The sequence below is a fragment of the Dreissena polymorpha genome, chromosome 8, assembly GCF_020536995.1.
Source record: "Dreissena polymorpha isolate Duluth1 chromosome 8, UMN_Dpol_1.0, whole genome shotgun sequence".
Lineage (NCBI taxonomy): Eukaryota > Metazoa > Mollusca > Bivalvia > Myida > Dreissenidae > Dreissena > Dreissena polymorpha.
Window position 1 is genome coordinate 78,156,176 of NC_068362.1, and position 24,645 is coordinate 78,180,820.

The 24,645-nt window shown below is 32.5% G+C and overlaps 1 protein-coding gene across 1 annotated transcript in view; it reads left to right on the forward strand.

Annotated features, from left to right (window-relative positions):
* The first annotated feature begins 502 nt into the window (after positions 1 to 502).
* The window catches only part of LOC127841894 (uncharacterized), a 126,851-nt gene continuing 102,708 nt past the window's right edge, over positions 503 to 24,645 (forward strand). The window contains exon 1 of the mRNA XM_052371023.1: positions 503 to 631. The gene's annotated coding sequence lies outside the window, so the exon portion shown is untranslated. The remainder of the gene's footprint in view (positions 632 to 24,645) is intronic.

The window sequence follows — 24,645 nt, forward strand, 5'->3', positions numbered from 1 at the left end:
TTGACTGCAGTTGGGTTCAAATGAGTCAATATGTCGGGCTCAATACGCGTTCAAGGACGCTTGTTTGCTTCTGCTCATATTTCAAAATTTCATATTGTATGTATTTGTTCAACATTTGCTGATATAAGAAAGAAATACATAAAAAAATATAATAATCCATCTGTTATTAAGTATGTACAGATGCTACCATCAACCAATAGGTCTGAACTAATAAAACTGTGTTTATTTGTTAAAGAATCGTTGATTATTAGATCGAAGTTGTTAAATCGTATAATGTAATTTACCAATTGCTCTTCCGCTGTACTTTACTATACATTTGTTTTGTATATATTCATGTTTGTTGACAATTATTTGTCTGCGTTATATACATGTTAACTTAAATCAATACCAACGACACGTGATGTTGAAGATGTACATTGTGCATGTAAAATGAAATGTCTCTCTGTCTGCCTGTATCATATCTCTGACCCAACCTGGGTTGATAAACTTCCGATTACGTTTAGTTACAACTGCATGGTTTTATTTTATCGTTTAGTTAGTTAAATGACTTGAGATCTGAAGCATAACGTCAAATGGGATATTCAATAACAGTACTTCAGTGAAGGCTACATAAAGGAGTTTACACTATCTGGTAAATATTAGCAAGGGTTATTTGATTTCTGAATAAAATCATTCACACATGTACCATACATGGTAATCGAAAGTTAACATTTTATACTTCTGTACATTTTAAAATGTGCTTAAATGTAGTAAAATATAATGAAAACACCGTGTTGATTAATTAAATGCCTTCTTTACATTAACAAATGGTTATCTTTTAAAATTATTTATCTTTTGTTTCATACCTCATGATGTCCTACTTTGTGATTCACAAATGCAGATTATTGTCGCGTGAATTCACATTTTAGTTATGTAATTTAAATCGTTGTATTTGACAATCTAAGTCATGTTTATCATTAAAAACTGCCTGGATAAATAGCTGGCATAGGCGAATATAAGCGATTTGCTTACAAAGAAAGTGATTCGACGTGATCAGACGTAGGATCAGCTCCAGCAATCGAGTAAGCAAAAGCTGTTATATTGTATTTAATTGTATATTTGTTTAATTTTGGACGGATTTGGGTGAAATGCGCATCTTCTTGCTCCTTGCTCAATAAAGAAAAATCACTGTACAAGCAAGTGCCATATAACTCTATTAACCGACGAAAATAAAACACTATCATAGCTTATCCCGACACGCAGTTATCAATTGTGTATCTACATAATTTACAGTTTTATCTGGCCATGTTATCGTCTTTGCAGCAAAGAATGAGGGAAATCGATTCGACCTGGACATATGTTATCGTAATAACATATGCATTTATCTTGGTGCGTTTATGTAATTGAGCATCATTTCTGTGTATTTTAGCAACAATATTTTAATAGAAATATTTAATGTTTATACATGTATAGGAAGCGTAAAACAATTTGGTAATTAGAAATAAATAAAAAAAGATATTAATTCTTATCAGTGAATTTGGTTATTCATATCTTCAAGGGCGTTGTTCATCAATCGACAACATACGAGCTAAAAGAGAGCGCTTACTGTGAATGGTATTGTACGAGTGTACAACAACAATGGGACGGCTCATGTCCTGTATATGGGTCATGTCGGTGGTATTGTCAGGCAAAACGCAAAGACTGCGTCCTGGGTACACGATATCATTGTGCCAGAGATTTACATAACAAGGACTTGTTTATTGAAGCGTGCGCAGCAGAACTATTTTGTTTGGCAGGTATGAGCAATATAAGCAGAATCGTGATATAATGATTGTAGACCATGATAATATGAAGAAAATATAGCGATTAGTATTGTGAATTTACATGAAGAGCAAAATTGCAAAGCTGACTTGTCATATATATATATATAACATGTCATTTATTTATATTATATATATAAATCTTTGTTTAATTTTTTTTATAGGAGAAGAACCTTAAATATCTTTACATCAGAGTGGCAAAGCGATTGTGTTCTGCCTACCATGTTACCGACGAAACAGGTACAATGGTCGCCATAACACATCATCGGCGGTTTTTAGTGAATGTCCTACTATAAAAACTAACTTGTGTGTGCAGACAGAGCACAAGGTTGACTGTGACAAAACTTCATTTTGGGACCTAATAAAAACTGACGGGTATTGTCGGTGTGACGCAAGAAATGGTTATGCAACGCAATCAAAGGAAATGTGTTTTTATGAAAATAAACGCTGCTTCAAGAAGAAATGTCCTGCAGGAACCGTTCTCTCTTTGAGTGAGTATAATATTTTTTTACTTTATTTGAAATGAAGACTATCTATGAAATGTAAGCATATATAGTATATTCGGAGTTATAAATATTGATTTTTGGTGTCAAAACAACTCTTTGAAATAAATGTGCAACGGGTTTCGCTATTCTTCAAGATTACACGTGTGTACAGAAATGCCCCGTCGGATTCGCACAAGATGAATCTGATATTTGCAACAGACTGAAAAGGTACGTTTGTGCCTGTGTTGACGTTGGCCTTTTTAAAGTATATGCATTAAGTACGTTGAAAGTGAGTTTTGAAAGTAATGTTTAAACGTGTAAATATTATGTAATTTCGTTTCAAGATTTTTATTCATGTCGTAACAGTATTTATTATTTCAAAATATTTTTGGCACTTTATACTGTTTTACTTCACATAAATATGTACACATTAGCACCTACATGTGATTGAACATCTGCAATGTTCATGATGTTCATGTTGTTGGTAATTAAGTAGTTAGTGTCACACGATGGCATTTATTAATACTTTATAAATAAACTTGATTATCAATATAAGATGTTATTCTATATTAATGGTTGAATGCTGATATTTTCATTTGCATGAAGCATTGTTCTTTGTTAAAGTCCTCACCCTGAAATCGCGTCCGTATTTTCAACTGTTACAACTGTTGCTGAAGACAAGGAAACACATTTGTCTACAGGTATATGTACATTTATCTATGTAAACTGAAGTCAAACAAAAACCTGTCTATTGAATAGAAACATAAATGACATAAATTATGTTTAAACAAGTGTTGGTTTTGTATGTAAATATCGTACGCATATACCACCTTTTCATTTCAATCAATTGTATAGTATCTGACACGATTTGCCATTTTATACTTATTTATATTTGTTGTTACGGTCCTAAGGAACAATTTGGAATAGGAGTTCTTCTGGTGATTCCTTCGTATGATAGCGTTCTTTGTAAATTACTTTCTTTTTATCATTAAAGCATTTGCATTGATATTTCATTTGCTGAATTGAAAAGTGAATGTAAGAATATTTTTACAAATATTATTCACGTTTCATTAAAGGCGCAATGTCAATATACCAAGTGCACTACTTTTGTTTATTAGATAACTTTTTGCGAATTTACAACGCGATAAATCCGTGAGTTTATCAGAATATAACAAATAAAATGACAAATAGCATGATTTATACAGAATAACAGGTCTTTGCATGATTGTTTTGTAATATATCAGGCAAGGCTTAGAATAATATCACAGCGAGGCTTGCCCAGCCTTTATTTTATTCGTGCCGGGCCTGATATATTACAAAAAGGTCAGTTAGTAACCATTTTTTCTGGTTATCATACCTTTACGTCCCCCTTTTTTAAGAAATAATGAAAAAATCGCTTAAAAGCTGCATTTTTAGCTGGAAAGAATATGATTGTTCGTTTGACGCGTTAATAATGACGTCAAGAGCCCTTGCGCTAAATATTTATAAAAGAAGTTTTTTGCTGTTTGTGTTGCATTTTGTGTTTAAAATCTATTGCATCTTGGTATCAAATTGTTTGTTTTGTTGAATCTTATTCCATTTTACTAAAAATGCTTACTTTAAAGTTGATTGCGAGTAATATGATATATAAACTTCCTGTTGAACTGATAAAAAATATATCATACACGTTATATCAGGCAAATATCAATCCATTTATACGTCGACTTCATTTCAACAAAAAAAACGTCATATTTTTCAATTTGAGTTAAATTAAACGATACTTTCAAAATCGAATTTGAAAGAGTCCTTCTTTCAAAATAATAATAAAATAAGGTAAGCCTAAATAATGGTTAATCAATTCGAGAACTGCACATATTCGTTTTTTAACAAAGTTTGTACATGTTTTAATTTACTTAAAGAACATATATATCACAACATAATTTATATTTTAACTGCCGTTAGTTTACATTAGCATAAATAGTCAACATGTATATAGCGAATAGAGCGAATAATACAAAGACATTTAATAACATTTTTGTAAATATAATATCGGCTCGTTCAATATTGTATTGGTGTTGTGTGCTCTTTTTAATATATATTGTAATGTTGAGAGGTTTAATAACGTAATTTAATTGTTAAGCTCAATTTCTACGATGCCATTATTTTACAATTGACATAATCGTTCTTTCAGAAAACCCCACGAATGAGTCAATGCCGAATAAACGGTTATTCGAAGTAGTAGTCACAGGAGCATCTTTATTTATTGCAGCCTTATAGTTTTAGTCTTTGTTAAACAGAAGAAAGGTAAAAGAAAACTAAAGTCTTTATTTTGAACTTAATTTTCGACATTGACCAACAGACAGCCACGTTATTTTTGCGTGTGCCTCACCGACTCATAGTGCTGAACATTTGTGCAAAATCATTGGCCCTTATTTAGATACTGAAAGATGGAATGTGTTTCAATCTCTCAACTAAAACATTTGACAACGGCATTTGAGGTAGCCAAACGGTTCATAAGCGTTACTCATAGTCTCATATAAATGAACATTTGTTATTTCAAATTCTTTCATGCATGGTGGAGTTTTCTTCCCAACCATGATCAGGACAGACGGACAGACTGGAAGAGGGATCAACACAAAGGAAATAGTGATTTTAATAAAAACCCTATTTCAATCGGTAGTGGTAGTATAATCTAATACGTTGAGGCTATACGAATCATATATTGTTTTTACTTTGGCAGACAGGAAACGAAAAAGGCAAGATATTCAGTCACCAATAGGTAACACTCTGTTTTGCTCTGCATTGCAAAATGAAATATATCTTCTTTCTAAAATACCCATTATTTTTTATATTTATATTATAATATACAATTAATAAATTTAACATATTAATATATGAATTAATCTATCACTCCATATCATATCATATCATTCCATATCATATATCATATCAAATAATATGGAATGATAGACTAAAGTGAACGCTATTTGATGTTACAATATAATCCAGTTAACTTCAATCCTAAAAACATTAGTTTAATGATAAAAATGCTAATAAAATTACAGAATAAAATTATTCAATTACCCTGGTTAAACATTTATTGTTTCTTATTGACAAATTTAAGAATTGAGGCCGTTTCTTACGCCCGAAAACCTGAATCGTGGGTCAGCAGTCATTATTGAAGGTAAGTAGGCACTTAAAACGAGTAGTTTTATGCTGAACGGTAAAACATATGGGCTATATAATATTATTACAACTTAAAAATATAATCAGAATTTCCAATCGTGGACCATCTTCGCATATACTTTCTTTTAATAAACGTCTCTATAACATTATTTGGCTACATTCTGCTCTGCGACATAGGTTTTATCGAGCTCATACACATTATCAGTCGTCAACAATTTATAATTAACGCATTTCGTTACTTTATGATAGGGTTGGCATTTAATCGACAGGATTAATTGTAATCACATTATACATTTATATAAAAATGGCGGTTTAAAAATGATTGATGGATGGTCTCAAAACTACTTGGATTAAACGATTAATACATGAATCTAAATCAAAAACAAAGAAGAACAGATAAAATACTTTTCTGGAAAGCTATGTAAATCATTTATTTTTAGAAAATCACATTAAACTTACGATATAAATTAACGAAATTCGATCGGTGTTCTTAAAAGACTTTAAAGATCAGAAATAAGCTTATACATATACAAAAATATTTTTTGTTGTGGGAAAAACGCATTTAGTTTTGGGAACGCTTTGTAATTTAACAGTTTTGGTAAAGAGTTGAAGAGTGATGTTTATTTTGATAAAAAATACATAGGTTATGTAGAGTATATGATAGTTAATCTATGTATATTTATATATATATATATTATTACGAATACGTCGTTCTTCCGACGCTACCAGTCTTGCATTTGCTCGTAAATATTCGGATATCGTCGCTTGATATTTACATGGAATATATTGTCGCACACAAAAACAACTGAGAATTTTGTTTTTCGTTTAATTGTGTCTATTGTTATACGGAACGCTGATTATTTAATTTGGATTTTTTCGAAATTTTGTGCAAACATTTATTTATATTGAATGTTTTTGGGGCTTTAACAATTTTGCCATAGTCGAATTTTAAAAGAACATACACCTTTATAATTTTAGCAAAGTTGTTGCATCATATTCCAACGATATAGAGCCAAATGGTTTATGAGCGTAACACTTAGTCTCATATTGTGATCACAATAGTTACAATACTATTTAGAAGGCAGTTAAAAGGTGAATATAAACAAATTGATAATTCAATAAATCAGTACAATAAATCAATAGATACTACTGCTACTTTAAATTGACTGCTGCGATAATATAATGCAAATACACAGCTATTGCTGTACCTGAATGTAATAATTATTCCTTACTTACTACATAGACACAGTCATACAGTCGTCAAAATCCATGGTGCTTTTTGACATTTTATCACTAAATATAACCTTCAAAGTTAAGTAGTAATAAGGTTCTTGACCTTGTCATACCTTCTTGAACAGTTAAATCATCTTGAATGCATGGTTTTTAGTAAAAGAGAGAACGCGTTTAAAAAGCAAATTCTGCTCTCTGACCTTGACATTACAGTAGGAAGTTAACTTTGAAGATAGACACTTGATTTCTATGAACGTCACACCGACTTGATAAGGTGTTAAACATAATAGGAATCATTGTGTTTTGCAACCACTTTTAGGATCTGAATCGCAGATTACACACGACACAGATGGAAAAGCGACAGCAGACCGTGAGAATACATCTCCAGCAAATGCAACGGCGTATCGTGAGTGTCGCTTATTTATTCTTTTCAATTGAGTAGCAAACAGAAGACACGTATATATATTTCTTTTTCTCATAAACACTTCCGACGAAATCAGTCTCGCGTTCGCTCGTAAATGTTCGGATATCGTTGCGGGATATCCACATTGAATATATTCGAATATATTTTCCCACACACATAAGTTGAGAGCTTTGTATTTCGTTTAAAGTGATATTATGGGCATCTAACACTTTATGCTATGTTTACAAGTGTCTATCGCAACCATTGTTTTTTTTGGTGTTTTCACTTCATATACACTAATATTTGTCAATCAACATACTGAAACAATATCCCGGAAATAGAAAAATAATGCATTTGAATATCAACCGTACTTTCGTTTTGACAACTGACGACAGAAATAATTCGATGAAGGATTCGAGTATAAATGTAATTTTTATGCAGATTCGTTCATACGACATAAAGACACAGTTTTAAGGATCATTTCGGCTTAGAGGACTGGGTGAGTCATTTAAAATATCGAATATAATATATATTTTTTATAAACAACTGGTAGCATGACGAGTTGTAGATAATTGGTCAATTACCACATTTTAACTAACTATTTTGACCTGTGAATTCTTTTCAACTAAAATCAACAGTAAAATATACCCATAATATCACTTTGAGCGAAAACATTCTGCAAAATTTAATTACTCAATTAATATATGGTCAAAACATAAAGCCTTCATATATGATTAAAAACTCAAGTATTCATTTTGACCTTAACTGTCGACATTAAATAACAGGCAGCCACGCTGTTCTTGAGTGCGACTCACCGACTTATAGTGCTAAACATTTGTGAAAAATCATGGGATCTAAACATTTGACATCGGCATTTGGTAAAGCCAAACGGTTCTTGAGCGTAACACAAAGTCTCATATACATTATAGATGAACATTTGTTATTTCAAAATCTTTAATGCTTGGTGGAGTTTTCGTCCCAACCATGACCGGGACAGACGCAGACTGAAAGAGGGACACACAAACGGGAAAGAGTGATTTTAGTATTACCACTTTTTCAATCGGTAATGGGGTATAATCAAATAATTTTAAACTATAAGCATCGTATATTGTTTTTGCTTTGGCAAACAGGAGACAAAAAAGGCAAGATCGTCACTTAAAAAAAGGTAACACTCTGTTTTGCCCCATCGTTTCATAATGAAAGATTTCTTCTTTGTTAATAAGTAAGTACTTTTAATATTGATAGTTTTTAATATACAACTAATAATATTTAGAAATAAATGTTTGCATTAACCATATCATTCCATAGCATATATCATATCAAATCTTATCATGTCATGTCATTATATCGCATCGCATCGTATCATGGCATATTATATTTTGTTATATCCATATGTCAAGTTGTTCATTGTAATTATTCGGTTTACGTATGCTTCCGAAATTGAATGGTTAAATTTGCTAATTGTTTTACTGATGATATTTGGATTTTTTTTTCAATCTTCGGATATACTTTCTATTAATAAACGTTTATATAACGTCATTTTGCTTCATTCTGCTCTTTGACCTAGGTTTTACATATATAAAATAACGAGTTCATACACATATTCAGAAGTAAACAGTTTATAATTAACGCATTATATAAAAATGGCGGTTTAAAGTGATAGATGGATGGTCTTAAAACTACTTGGATTAAACGATAAATACATCAATCTGAATCGAAAACAAAAACGAAATTAAACAGTACTTGTCTGGAAAGCCATGGTTATTATATAGTTTAAGAATATCACATTAAACCTTACGATATAATCACACGGAATTCGGAAATAAGGTTAACTCTAAAAACAAACAAACTATCAGAAAATAAATAATTTTCGGATAACTCAATTATAAAAGGTCGCGGTGGTGTAGTGCATGAGGTGTCCGCCAAGCGATCGGGAGTTCGTGGGTTCGCTCCCGACTCTGGGAGCGTTCTCTCTTATCTCCAAGTACTGTTTTTTCCCAGAAAGAGGACTCGACAGTGGCCTTCCTGTAATAGTCAGCAATTGTCTGTTGGAAGTACGAAGTAGAAGTAGAAGTAAAACATTCTAATTGTATATTTTTCTACAAAATGTGGTGTATTAAAGGTGTCGATCATGTGGAACCCATTTTTATTAACGACTATATAGCGAGAGAGTTTTCAGATTTAATAAATTACAAAGCGTCTAAGGGTTAAATACCAATGATTTTCTGAAATACCAATTATATGGATTTACTCATTTATAAAACATTCTGATAGTTAATTTTTCTTCAAAATTTGGTGTATTAAAGTTGTCAATCCTGTAGTTCACATAAACGACTATATAGCGAGGAAATGTTACAATTTTGGGGATTTAAAAAAAATTATACGGGTTATATACCGGTATTTATGATTTCCTGAAATACTATAATCTCAAGAAAAGTGTGCCACTAGATTTAAAAAGCGGAAAACTGAAGACATTTGTCATCAATCTACATAATATTTACTTTGATCAATTACCGAATTAACTAAAATATTTATATCAGTTTACCAAAAACTCGTACTGACGAAGCAGTTCAATCAAATTTAGGTAATTACAAGATACGATTTTTATGCTCCCCTAATTTTTTTAGTCGCCGCTTTGTCTGTCCGTGTGTGTGTCCGTCCGTCCGTGCACAATTTTTGTCCGGGCTATTTCTCAGCAATTAATGACCGGACTTCAATTAAACTTTATGGGAAGCTTCAGTACAAAGAGGAGATGTGCATATTATCAGCCGGTTCTGGTCGGATGATTTTTCACAGAGTTATGGCCCTTTGAATTTTTCCATTAACTGTGCATATAATGCAATTCTTGTCCGTGCTATTTCTCAGCAACTAATGGCCGGAATTCAATGAAACTTTATGGGAAGCTTCACTACCAAGAATTTTGGGGGTAGCAAATAGTCGCCGATTTGTCCGTCCGTGCGTGTGTCCGTCCGTCCGTACACAATCTTTCGTCCGGGCTATTGCTCAGCAATTAATGACGGGTATTCAATAAAACTTTATGGGAAGCTTCACTACCAACAGGAGATGTGCATATTATCAGCCGGTTATGGTCGGATGATTTTTCATGATGAGTTATGGCCCTTTGAAATTTTTTATAAACTGTACATATAGTGCAATTCTTGTCCGGGCTATTTCTCCCCAACTACTGACTGGAATTCAATGAAGCTTTATGGGAAGCTTAACTACCTTGAGGAGATGCGCATGTTATTTGTGGGTTCTGGTTAGATGATTTATTTAGAGAGTTATGACCCTTTGAAATTTTTAAGTTGCTAAACCATCCATCGTATTGTTTTGTCCAAAGTTATGCCCCTCAAGATGTTTCCTTTTATCTGAATATATAGTGCAGAATTGTGACTAAAAAAACCTTTGGGAAGCATCACCCTTCTCCGACGGTTTCTTTTTTTTTTACAAAGAATTGGAAACAAATCAATTGTTTATTCAACCGCTTACATTAACACATAAAACAAAACTAAGAACTTTCCAGTATAAATATATATCACAAATTATTCCAAATATTTCCAGTTTAAATATATTATGCAAAATATTCCAAATTATAGTACCCTTCTGCTATGTGGTTTAAGCACATTCAAATACGCATGATTAATGTGGCATGTAGGTAGAAACGACTATGCTTATGTTTTGGGAACGATCTGTAATACTACAGTTTTTGGAACGTTCTGTAATTCACCATTTTTGTTAACAAACTGTAATTCAACAGTTTTTGGAACGTTCTGTAATTCACCATTTTTGTTAACAAACTGTAATTCAACAGTTTTGGGAACGTTCTGTAATTCAACAGTTTTGGGAACGTTCTGTAATTCAACAGTTTTGGGAACGTTCTGTAATTCAACAGTTTTGGGAACGTTCTGTAATTCAACAGTTTTGGGAACGCTCTGTCATTCAACAGTTTTGGGAACGCTGTGTCATTCAACAGTTTTGGGAACGCTCTGTCATTCAACAGTTTTGGTAAGGTTTTAAAGAATAATGTTGATTGTGATAAAATACTTATTTTATGTAAAATATATGGTACAGTCACGTATGCAATCACAGAATATGCATCATTGTGTTTTTTCATCCACTTTTAGGATCTGAATCGCAGATTTAAAACGACAAAAACGGGAAAGCGACAGAAAACCATACATCTCCAGGTAATGCAACGGCGTCTCATGAGTGTCCTTTTGTATATTTTTCTTCAATTGAGTAGCAAACAGAAGACTAGTATACATAGACATATTTTGTTTTCTCACGCTGCTAGTCTCAAGTTCGCTCGTAAATGTTCAGGTATCGTTGTGGGATATCCACATTGAATATATTTTCCCACAAACATTTAAATGAGAATTTTGTATCTCGTTTAATTGTGTCTGCTGTTATAAGGAACGCTATTTTTTTACAAAATATTTTGCAAAACATTCGTTTATTTGGAATGTTTTTTAGTCTTTAACACTTAAGCCATAGTCGAACTTTAATAGAACATTCTTCTTAATAATTTAAGCAAAGTTGTTGCATTTATGAATGTTTTTAGTTGTTTAGTGTGTGGAACAAATGTTAGTTATAACACAAAAAAAATCTTAAGAAAGTTTTCTTCATCAACAACAGGTATTTTATAATTTAAAATATACACTTTAGGGTCTTAGTAAAATTCATTGATAAAAATGCGATTATCACACTGAAGGTACATGTACCTGCTAAACTGTTTGGTGGTAGCCGGTGATTGGCATGTGTAACCTCGCCGGTAATTATTGCAGAATAAAACAAGGTTTCCTTATTTCATGTTTGCAAATTCGCCTTTGTCGTAAATAATTAAGCATATTGTAAGAGGATAAACAGTTGCATTTCTGAACCTACACCCTGTATGAAACTAAGAATATTTGTACTTGAAACTGTAGCTGATAATAAGAAATATCGCTTTCCATTTCGAACGAAAAATAATTGCATGGTTATTACATTTTAGTCTGTGCTGAACCATCACATGACATCTCTACCGCAGAATCGGACAGCGAAGGTTTGCTAGGGCAGGTAGGTTTACAGATATAATTGTTTAAGCTCTTCGTACAGGTATCCACTTAGTTGACCTATACAGAGCGATACTAGATATTACTCTTTCACTCATAATGCACCGTTCATAGTTATCGTTAGATCATTAAATATGCGAACACGTCACTTTCTAAACTTTCAACGTTGGTGTACCATGGAAGGCTATTAAATACCCATTTTAGATTGAACGTGGTGTAAATCCACTGGGTCCATTTGTAGAATTTACATTTAAGAAGAAGACACCATCTTGAAGGCATATCGATAATCGGCTTGCATGTATCGGCTGATTTACAAATCTCACTAATGCTTGAAATGTAAAACATAGGAGATGGATACAATTTAGGGATAATACACGTTTCCGAGGGCATGATCATCTGTGGGCGCTCGAAAAATCCGTTCCCGCCCGAGTGCGCAGCACGAGGGCAGGAACGGATTTTGAAAGCGCCCGCAGATGATCATGTCCGAGAAAATGTGTATTTTCGCTATTATTGCATAAACAAATCACACATACCAAAATAATTTTAAATAACATTGAAAACAATGTTTTGTTCATTCGACATCGACAAAATAATTCGATTATTTCAATACAGTTCAAGGTTGTGTTTTACATATGCCTCACTCGGTCATCATCCGAAATGACGAGGCTTTACCTTCGGATAGGTAGTTTTCGATTTAAAATGTGTTTAAACAGTGGATTAATGCAAAGTTGAAATGCAGCCGCGTAAAGTAAGAAATGAGGAATTATTTTGGAATTTACAGCAGGAACGTTGAAGGTACATAAACACTTACATTTACAGCATAGTCTTTTGAAAGTGTTGAGTAAATAACCTTAACTTCAATGACGTTGCCAATACAATAAAGCTGTTGTCAAGAGAGTGCAGATGGTTTAACTTGAAAAGTGGATTGAAATAGTCATTATCCCTGCATGCATGAGGAAACTGGTGCTTATTCAGTTCCCCATTAATGCATGGAAAGTCGTCGAAGGCTAGAGAAGTGAAGTAACTGCGCGTAGACCAGATTATGGATATGAAAAACACATAACAGGGCTTGAACGGCACGTGAATGGCATTGTTAATACACGATTTCTCCCGTTCAAGCCCTCCTTTTGCCAAGTTTCTGCACCCCGCCAGAGGGCAATATAGATTGAGTTTATGCAATATTACTTAAAAGAAGTGTTGTACAATTATGATGAAGTGTAGAAAAAGTATGCTAAATGCACATATAATCCATGTTTAAGGGTTCGTGTTGAATTTATTGAACTCACCATTAATTTAAATGTCTGCATCGTCTGCGTTTCGCTGGGACAGAAATAAAAACTAACGATGTATGTTTTTTTTGCAATGTAGTATTTTTGAAAAATATTTAGACGTCATAATCTGCTTGTAATAAACAATATATTTTACCCACTCGAATGTTTTAAGTCATGTGTTATTGTATAAACTTAAAACCGTAATAAACATGCAATTCGAAAACTACTCGCAAATTTGAGAGAGAAGTAGATTAGTGCTGAATATATATAAGTTTATTAAGCGTAGCTTTTCATAACCTTAACCACACTTCTGTGTGAACCTTTATATCAATGTTCTCGCCATGGAAATAAACAAAATGATGTCAAGTTATTGAAATACATTTGCAAAAATCTTAAGTGCATACACGACAGTTTTTCTTGCAATTTGTGTCGATATCTTAATGTATAAGAATAAATCATTTTATACGTCAAAAATCGGTAACACAATTTTATTTTAAGTTGCATGAAGCATAATCGTGCAGTATACATGGAATTTTTGAACAAGAACACAGGCTTTTTAAATACAGTAATTCTGGTGTATTTCACATTGCCATCAGCAGCATAAAAATCTGTCTTTTATGCACGAGTTGAAAGTCATAAAAACACAATCGTTCTCAAAACTTATTTGGAAAAAAGCAGCACTTACCGGTGTTTTAACATCCATTAAAGTTTAATTGGAAACCCAACAAAGTCGCGTGATTCTGCATCCTGGAAATGGTGATTCTTATGCGGAAAGGGCATATAGATTCATTCTTGTTCGTCCGTCCTTCCGTCCGTCGAATTAATGTGTCTTTGGTAATGCAAAAGTATAGCTTTGTCAATTTGTATAAAAGCATATTAACAACAATTTGAACATGCAATCTCTCATTGAAATCTGTTAGTTGTTTAGACGTAAGTGCAGTTTTTAGTCAAAAGGAAATTTAGACGTCATTAATGTCAAACATCAACATGTATTGCATATTTTTATGTTCTGCATTTCAGAAATGGTGTGCGGATTTGTACCGACGTTTACCTCAGGGAGGCTTCATCGACATAGGCGCCTTGGATTTCGATAATTTAAAGGATCGGACAATAATTGAACCAACCTCATGGCCAACGATTCATGCGTATGTTGCATACATCTAGTGTTAAACTAAACAAAAACATGTTCCGTTTTTTTGTAATTAACCAAACAAAAGCCTTCACATTAGCGTTTAGAATAAAGTTATAAGCATGTCGTTTACACAAATAGCTACACTCTATAAAGTGATATAACTATGAACCATTTAATTTGTTCAGAATGCCAATACGGTATAAATTGTCATCTGCAAATACAAAATACAAGTAAACGTGGGAAACTTGGCAAAACACAGCCCGGCTTTCTCCAGCATGGTTCAGTTTCTATACACCAGTTTTTATTACTGCGAATTCAAATGTTCATAATGTCAAAATATTTTTTATAACCATAAGATGATGGATCTCACTGGGTAATATTTTGTTATAACATGGTGTCAAACACATGCACGCACTCACCAACACCTCAGAAATCCGATTTATTTTTGACATAACACCTACAGTCTAAAGCATTTGTATAAATGCATGGATCGTTTGACGTTCTCGAAAAACGACAGTATGCAAGAATAACTGCAGATGCAAAGTTAGCATTTTGTTTTTTAAGACAACAACGCTATTTATTTAATTTATTTTACATTTATTGCAGAATACATGTCGATGGATTTGTGCCATATGCAATATCTGGAAAGAACATCACCAATCTATACGAACTTTTTAGTCATCTTATTTGTGGGAGCGATCAATTAAAGTACACTCTACAATGTGCAGCTGCAAGTTTTGGAATTAAATATTTTGGAATATATCTTAAAAAGGTACTCGGTCTTATTTATTGTGATGCATTTTACATAAAAAAGATGACCACAATGTTGTCTCATCTAGAAAATCGACTTAAGGTGTGTTCATGGGCATGCGTACACTTTCTTTATGAACACGTTTCTTCTCTGTGTGGCGTAGAAGTTGGCAGAGTTCTCGCACAACTTATGCAACTTATTGATCTGATTAAGTATCATATTATGCACTTAGAATCCGTTCTGTATATTAATTAAAATTTTTTACCCAGGGAATATTAATGAAGACTTGACCGATGACAGTACTGCTGATTAAAACAAATTTTTAAGTAGTATTAACCTTTTTAACCTTTAAAGGTATATAACCTTTTGATTAATAAGACATTACATATTATAAACACTTTCTTATTAAAATAATAAAAACAATTACTTTAACGAAACGGTTGTTAAGACTCTACAAATTGTTGTAATATATATAAAAACTACTCACAGAAATATTAACATTTGAAAACCATGTCTGATTCATTAAAATACAACAATTTTGAACGAAACTACTTTACGTTCTGGCTTATGGATGTTGTTTCAAAGAAGAGTTTTATTCATAATCGAAAGCCATCGAGTAAATGTTCATTTATTAATCGATAAGTGTTATACTAACCAGACGTCTGTATTTAAGGTATTCGTATATAACCTGACAATTTACATGTCATGAAAGTTCAGTTCTCAAAACACTTATGATGCATTCGAAGAGCACTTGCAAGCTTGTGCATGTGTAATAACCACAAGAATGCCAGAGCTATTTTATATTTCACATTCAATTATTATAGCGTCTTGTCTTCACTAACGAAGATCTAAATCACGACATGTTGTTGTTTTTTAACTTAAGTTAACAGAAGCGTTTAAACAATCCACAACCCAATTTATTGACGCTAAAATATTCTTTGAAATTCACGGCATCTACATTGAAGAATTTCAATTGACTGAGGAAAGTGTATCCCGAAATCTGGACAAGCTTTTACAAGAAATAGTCGTTACTGAAATTACTGGTAGGTTCAATATGTAATGTATAATGAACCAAGTTGTGTCAATCATGCATGTATTGATAACAATGAGTTTGAGCAGATAAATGAACAATACACATTACCTAATCATTGGACAGGTCCTTTTCATGCCGAATTATTGAGTGGCGTTTTGGATCGCAACATCATCCAGCATTTTGAGAATAATCGTTATTACGATCGAGATGTGTGGACGATATCAGGCCTCAATGTATATGCGGAATCCAGACCACGAGAACTGCACATTTACTGGGGAAAGTTAGCTAAACATGAACATCGTTATTGTTTGATCCAATTGTTTGAAAAAGATGATCAAACACCTACCCAAAACACCAACGTTTCTCATATAAAGAAGATAGTAAGTATTTTTAAATAAATAATGTAATCCATATTCTAATTAATGCTTGAATATCGTTAATTTCTATCATACACACTATTTACATTGTACGTACATATAATCTTATTATTAACTAATAATTTAACATATTTCAATAGAAAACATTTATTTGTAAAGTATTTTAGCTTTTTAACGGCATTAGCCCGTAATTTGATTTTAATATGGTTTTGAAGTGAATACCGTAAGGAAGTTGTAGTAGTAGTAGTAGTAGTAATAGTAGTAGTAGTAGTAGTAGTAGTAGTAGTAGTAGTAGTAGTAGTAGTAATAATAGTAGTAGTAGCAGAAGTAGTAACAAAAGTAGTAGGAGTAGTAGTAGTAGTAGTAGTAGTAGTAGTAGTAGTAGTAGTAGTAATAGTAGTAGTAGTAAAAGTTGTAGTAGTAGTAGTAGAAGTAGTAGTAGTAGTAGTAGTAGTAGTAGTAGTAGTAGTAGTAGTAGTAGTAGTAGTAGTAGTAGTAGTAGTAGTAGCAGTAGTAGAAGTAGTAGTAGTAGTAGAAGTAGTAGTAGTAGTAGTAGTAGTAGTAGTAGTAATAGTAGTAGTAGTAGTTGTAGTAGTAGTAGTAGTAGTAGTAGTAGCAGTAGTAGTAGTAGTAGTAGTAGAAGTAATGTAGTGGTACGACTTCTTCCAACCAATAATACTATTCTAGAGTAAATTACCATTATCATTGCAGGAAATGGAAAGCCGAAATTGTATTGGGGCAAAAATAGCAGAACAGGAATCGTTCAAATGGAGAACAGATTTTAAAACATTTGAACAATCACAGAATGTTGTGTTTGACGAGCTAAAATACATTGAAATACTTAAACCTGTTTGTGCTATGATAGCGTGAGTTCATTGTATTTTTTAAATAATGGCAGAACATTTTTACAAGTGGTTAAAAATCAACATATATGGATATTCTCTGCGTTCGCAAATATACTTTGAGAAGTTACAGTCCTATCCAGTCGATAAATAAAGCATACACATTTATAACACATACATTTGTATTGCAGATAAACCATTAAGTCAATTAATAGAAAAACTTCTTGTCAAAAGTTTAACCTTATAGGGCACAGTGATACGAAAATAAAACAATTACAAGCGCTAATCATACTATTTTTTCAGAGCAACCTATTTACGATTTCAATATTCATTTCAGAATCGATGTCCATGGGTTCAAATCATATGAAAAGCCTAGTGGTGAATTCTGCTCCTTCTACGAGATGATAAGCTACTTGCTGTGTGGAGACAACTCGTTAATGTTCATTTTATGACTAGCCGCAGCACGATATGCAAAGAAGCACTTTGAAAAATATGTTACACAGGTACCGGCCATTGATAAGTTTTGTCATATGTTCTTGCTTTGTAAATAAATGTTAATACAAATCGAAATCGAAAGGAAAGATAATTATTAGCATTTTTTATCTTTCAGCTAACAAACATCTTTGATGACTGCTACAAAGCGAATGTCTTTTTCAATGTGCATAGCATCACCCTGAACGAAAAGATGAAATGGCCAGAGCAGAAGATAGAGTGTGTGTCTGATGCATTTGACAAATTAGTGCGTGAAGCAGTTAACGAAGGGAAAGGCAATGGTGGGGAAGATGCCCTTTATAATTAATGATACCGTTATACAATAAAACTAATACAATGTGTTTTCATAATAATAATAATTTAATAAATACAAGTACTGTACGTATGAATGTTGGAATCTAAACAATGTTTGATAAGAACAGATCTTGAAATTGCAGCACCGTTTTACATAGAATTTTTGAGTGGTGTCTTAAATCAAAAAATACACCAGCACTTTAAGGAGAAAACATACGAAGGTCGAAAAGTGGATACAATAGTCGGCCTGAACGTGAGCTTAACAACTGATGTTTCCAGTGATCGAGAACTGCACGTTTACTGGATGAAGTCGAAGGATCGTGTAAAAGGAACGCCGTACTGGATATTCCCCCTATTTAAATGTGTTCAACACCGCCTTGGAATGGTACACTTTCATTTTGCTATGTTTTGTTATAGAAAACATAAAAGCCATTTGCACACTGTTAATTCCTCAGGTTACAACAATTCAAAATGGAATATACAATGATGTAATGATTGGTAAGGCTACTTGAAAGAATATGTCAAAACAGATGATACATTTTTCTTGTCATTTGTTTCCAATCACTTTATTATTATTTGATGCGTTTATGTTCGTGAAGTTGTTATCCGGGTTTGACGACAATTACTACACAAAATTAAATGTCGTGTGTTTGTTTAATTAAGTCTACAATTAAACATTTAATATTCAAGCAATAATGATATGCGGAATCATGATTAAAAGCAGGCATTTGCGTAAATTACAGTAAATAAGATGTACGTATTCTTAAGTTCGTAATAACATGTCGATTGACTTCGTGTTTTGTTTTAATATTTCTTTGCAGAAACTTTGTGAGGATATCTACGCATTTTTGAAGAATAATGACGTATTTGAGGGAAAACCATGTTTAGATATGATCAACACACTTATATTTGAGTTTGATAAGCTGAAAGAAATAGACATTAATAAAACGGACACAATTTCGATGCGGACCATAGACACGTAAGTGTTTATGACGTTTATCTGAATACCTGTATTGCGTTTGACGCAATTTTTGTATAACGCATTATTTTAAAATAACTAATTTACACTTCGTATGTCAGTAAATATAAATCGAAATTTATTCATGATGATATAACCCAAGAAACATTTCTTCCTTATTTGTATTCTAGCAAATTACGACGTATTTAATGTCTTGAAAACATATACAAATGAATGAATGTACATGTACAGCCACCATGAGACTTGAGCTTTAGGCTTGATTGTAATTTATGATTTATGATTGTGTAAAATAGATCTACACTATGAATTAGGATTTGCATTCACTCTGTTCAGAAGCAATGATACATATGGATTATATTGAAAATTTAAATGCGCAGTTTTTATTCATTAAAACAAGATACCGCATTCATATTATTGCTGAAAACATTTTTTTAATTACCATTGATTGCACTTGACTATTTTTCGGCGGTGAATAATTTCCATGTTCTGTCCGAACCTTACATAATGAATTAAATACAAATTTGAGCTTGAGTTGAGAATCTATTGTATAAACAGCATTATAGTTCCTCAAAAAACTTGCCGTTACAATTTTAATGGAATCATTGACATACTTGATACATTTCAGTTAGTCATTCATTTTAATCAGAATGTTCTTTTGAACGAAAACATGTATCCGACTTTTTATACAACAGATTAATTATTCGAAAAATGCTCGTCCGCTATTAATATGTGTTTGACACTTTCAATCCGACCCGTAAAATATCTTTACAATATGAATATATGAATAACTTAAGTACACCAGAACAAAGTCAGTTTTTTTAATGCAACCTTCATGTACTTACTAATTACACCATGGTTCATCATTGCACTGTATTGCAGGTCAGAGTTACTCCTGGTCTTAATCGTAATTGAATAACTAGTTGAAGCTATTCATAGCATAATTTAATTCAAACAAATAAATCGTGGTCGCATAATCCAATCGAATAAATGAGCACACTTGAACAAAACAATCGAGATGCCTCGACCTTATATCATTGTCTACTGCCTACTGGTTATTATCCAGTCACTATAATGTTTGCGTACGTGCTTACGTATCTCTCTCACTGTGTGCGTGTGTAGTGGGAGGGGTTGAGGGCGTATATTTTGAAGTTTATGAGGTCCGGCCGCGCCTGAGGCTGCATTATGTGTAGACCGATAGTGTCCCTGCATTAAAACCTAATAAACTAAGTAGATTCGCGAAATTTGAGACATTACAAATAAAATACAATTCAATGAAATACATATGTGCACATAAATAAATGAGAAAGTTCCTGTGTTTGCTATATTTTAACCAGAATTGAAGTGGAGGGATTTACTGCCTATGAGATGCCTGGTGAAGAAACCTCGTGCATATATGAGTTTATGAGTTATATGCTTTACGGGAATGCAGACATGAAATACATCATGCGTTTAGAAGCGATGCGTTACGCCCTACAAAACTTTGGGGAATATGTGAACAAAGTATGACAATACATTCAATACATCACATTATCTAGCAACATTACAAGCAATGGGGATGATGTATATCCATTGAAAATGAACAAGAAACATTTTTTTGACCGAATGAGAGATCACGTAATATTAATTAATGTACATATACTAAGACTACTGAGCCTCAAAATACTTACACAAACAATTCTTTACATCTGTAAGATCGGTTTGTTAAGATCTATCTGTATCATGCGAATTGCAATACATAACGTCCATTCTTATCAAAATACATTTCTTAAAGTTGACAGGTGAGTTTGGAAAGGGCAATTCCGGCAGCTCCAACGCCAAACTCTTTTTTGAAATGCATAGCATTGAGTTTAAAGAAACTGAGCCGTCATCGATGGAAAAGTGTGTTCGTAATTCATTTACTGATCTTGTGCGTGAAATTGCCAATACAGGACAAGGTAATTTAATATTAGAACAGTTCCTATATGAATATGTTCAGAATATTTATGATGTATATATTTTATATTTTAGCTTGGTCGCATGTTTACCGACAATATATATTTTGAAAATGTTTTCTTTTTATATGTTCGTATCCAGGACCGTTTTACGTGGAGTTTTTACGTGGTGCACTAAACTGCAAAATTAAGCAATTCATCGAACGTGGCTTGTACGAAAGACCTCCTCCTCCCGGTTGTAAAGTTACCTTGACAACCAATTCACCACCTGAACGAGAACTCCATATTTACCGGATGAAAACCTGTAGGGGTGGTCTATCAAACCATTATAAAATAGTACCTCTGTTTAAAAAACGAGAATCGCCGTGAAACTTCTATTTAATAAATTGTACGATGGCCACAAATTAAAGGTACCTGTAGTTTGTGCGTGTATAACTTTTACTTTATTGGACGTTTCTTTTGATATCAGTGACGAGAAGAACAGCCAAGACAATGTTAATACGTTTGAACATATGTACTTAGTTTTCTTGTGTTTTTTTACTTAAATGGATGCCTATGATGGTCTTTTAAAATATAACATGCTTTCATATAAATTTTCAAACATAATTTTATTAATGAATAACGTCACGGAGATGATGACTTGAGCTATAGCAAGTAGAAAAATGAGTTGCTTTGTCATTAAGTCATTGTACTTTCATTCTTAATATTTAAAAATGTTTTAAAGATAAATGATAACCATATTTGTGAAGAGCAGCCATGTGGTTCAAATATTTGAATGAAAAGTTTTAGGATTTATATTTAAATTAACGCTTCCATTTACTACTGTAGTGTGTACCAGTTGCTTTGATGAAAAAAGTTCAATCGAGAAGTATACCAAATATATTTTCTATTAACACCACTTTGCAAGGAGTGACTATTTCGAGTTGCGGAAAAATAAAAAATCTATTGCATATAATGCATATAACTAAGCAATGTAAAACGTTTGTTGCTTTAATGAACTCTGAGAATTATTTTTAACAATATGGCTTTTAATTATTTTGCAAATGAAAAACAACTTTACTGAAAGCGTGTTGTATGATAAAGCCAACTCAGCCAGACCCACCGCGTTTACCTTTCGTAAAGTAGTACACAAAGACATTAACCTAATATGTTCTATCACTGTGTGTCGTAAAAAAATGCGGATTTACTATTTCCAATGCGCCATTGGTTCGCCGATTTATTGTTTATTTGCATTTAAGAAAACTTTTCGCCAATAAGAAATGATATAATGGACTGTTGCTTTACAACAATAAACTATATATTATCGTAAGCTGACACATGATAGTGAGTTATTGCAATAATCAAATGACTCGCGTATTTGAAAAGTATTTTTTGAAATAATTATAAGGCGTGTCTTGATTTAAAGACATTTTAAATGACGTTTTCTTTAATTCAAACTCTGAAAGTTCCTTTTATGTTACACCAATGGTATTTTTTGTATGTTGCTCGTGTTTACAAGACAATAAAAAGTACATCCTCATATTGTGGTCAATCTTTATTTCACTCATTCCAGAAAAAAATGCCCGTCAAATTATGTACATGTAGATTCGTATGAAAATTAATGGTCGTTTTAGCTTAAAGTTTAAACGATATTTTTCTTTTCTTATGAAAATTCATTAAGTGGTAGGGAAATATTGTTAATTTGTAGTAAGCATATTTTAAAATAATTTATATCTTTGATTTTGTACATATGGAATAGTTTTCAGTCGAACTTGATACTTCTTTATCCAAATATCAACCGACTTGTATCTAAGAATCACAATTGCTTCGAATATGTATGACACATTTACTTATGTATTTGTCATAAGAAATCTCGTTCAAAATCCAAAATTAACTTGTCAATTTAGTTTTTTATTACAAAGTTTCAGTGTTTAACAAGGTCTCTTAAAGGAACACAAAAACACATAAATTAAGCGTGAATACCAATCATGAACAAATAAGTATCTGCTTAATTCGTGATAGAGAAAGCTTGTCATCAATTTATACTTTTCTTATATTCTACCAATTATATAAGACATGCGACTTTAACGACATACCAGGAGCGAATAAAAAGTAGTTTCTTATAAATTAAGTTTTCTTGCTTGCAATACGAATTGTTTATTAAATTTCCCGCATTGATCCATTAATGTCGTATTGTGCAACCTTCTTTTCAAGATGGCTTTTTAGAAACTGAGTCGCTCTGAAATCATGATGAGTTAACTCTAAATTATAATAATACTTCTGTTACTCTATCGTAACACACTAATTATTTGGTTGACACCGTGTGAACTGTTAGGGTAACAAGTAAAGCATCAACAACAAAGTAAGTGTCTATAGCGCTGTCTTTATGACTAAATAATTCGAGTGTAAAAAGTATTGCTCGCAGATTTATTTTTTTATTTATTTTCATCAATTATCTTTTTGCATATTTTGAATTTGTATATGGTGTCAAAAAACAACATTTTTGTAACGGGAATTTCCATCATGAAATTATATTCTTACTGAGATAGGTATTCGATATCCAACATTGTCCATGTAAAATGATGTTGATTTCAAATGTTATTTCATATTTACTGGTTCTCATCATACCGTTTTTATCATAATGCCCATTCTTTGAGAACGTTGAAAAGGGACATGGTGTTGTTATTTTGTCTAGCTTACCTCTATAACATATTAAATAGAATGATAAACAGCGCACACACAGCTTGGCCTGTGCGTTAAGACACACTCTGTATAAATTTGAATGAGTTGTGTTTATTTTAAACTTGCGAGTTAAAAAGCTATAACCTAATTTCGAAAATGAGTTGCGTCTCAGAATATGCAATAGCGAACAACTTCAGTGCCTTCTACGCTTTGATTTTTGCATAGGTTCAGTTGTAGTAACCTTAGAGTATAGAGAGCAATCTCGAGAGCTTACAGACTAGCATAATGAAGATATATGTGCAGATTTCATTTTGGATAGCATTATTTTTTGAAGGAAAAAGTAACTTTACAGCAATTATGATGTATTCAGAATGTCATATATTCATCCTTCTTTAGCTAAGTTTTCAAATGTAAGATCTTAACGACCTGATTATGGGCACTTTTAATGTCAATAAGCAATTCACTAATAATGCTTAGCGGTAATAATTGACATATATATACAGGATATTTGTTGGATTTGGTGGACTATCGATTTAAATTCACAAGTGATCATAGAAAATGATATTTTCACGAGTGGCACATCCACGAGTGGAAAAAAATGTTTTTTATATGATCACGAGTGAATTTAATTCGCTTTCCCACCAAATCCAACAAAAATCCTTTTTATTTATTTGCTGACAAATGAATTTTTCTTGTATTTTTGTCATTCTGGACAATAAAATTTCCTCGTTGGTCGCCCCGCTATGTTA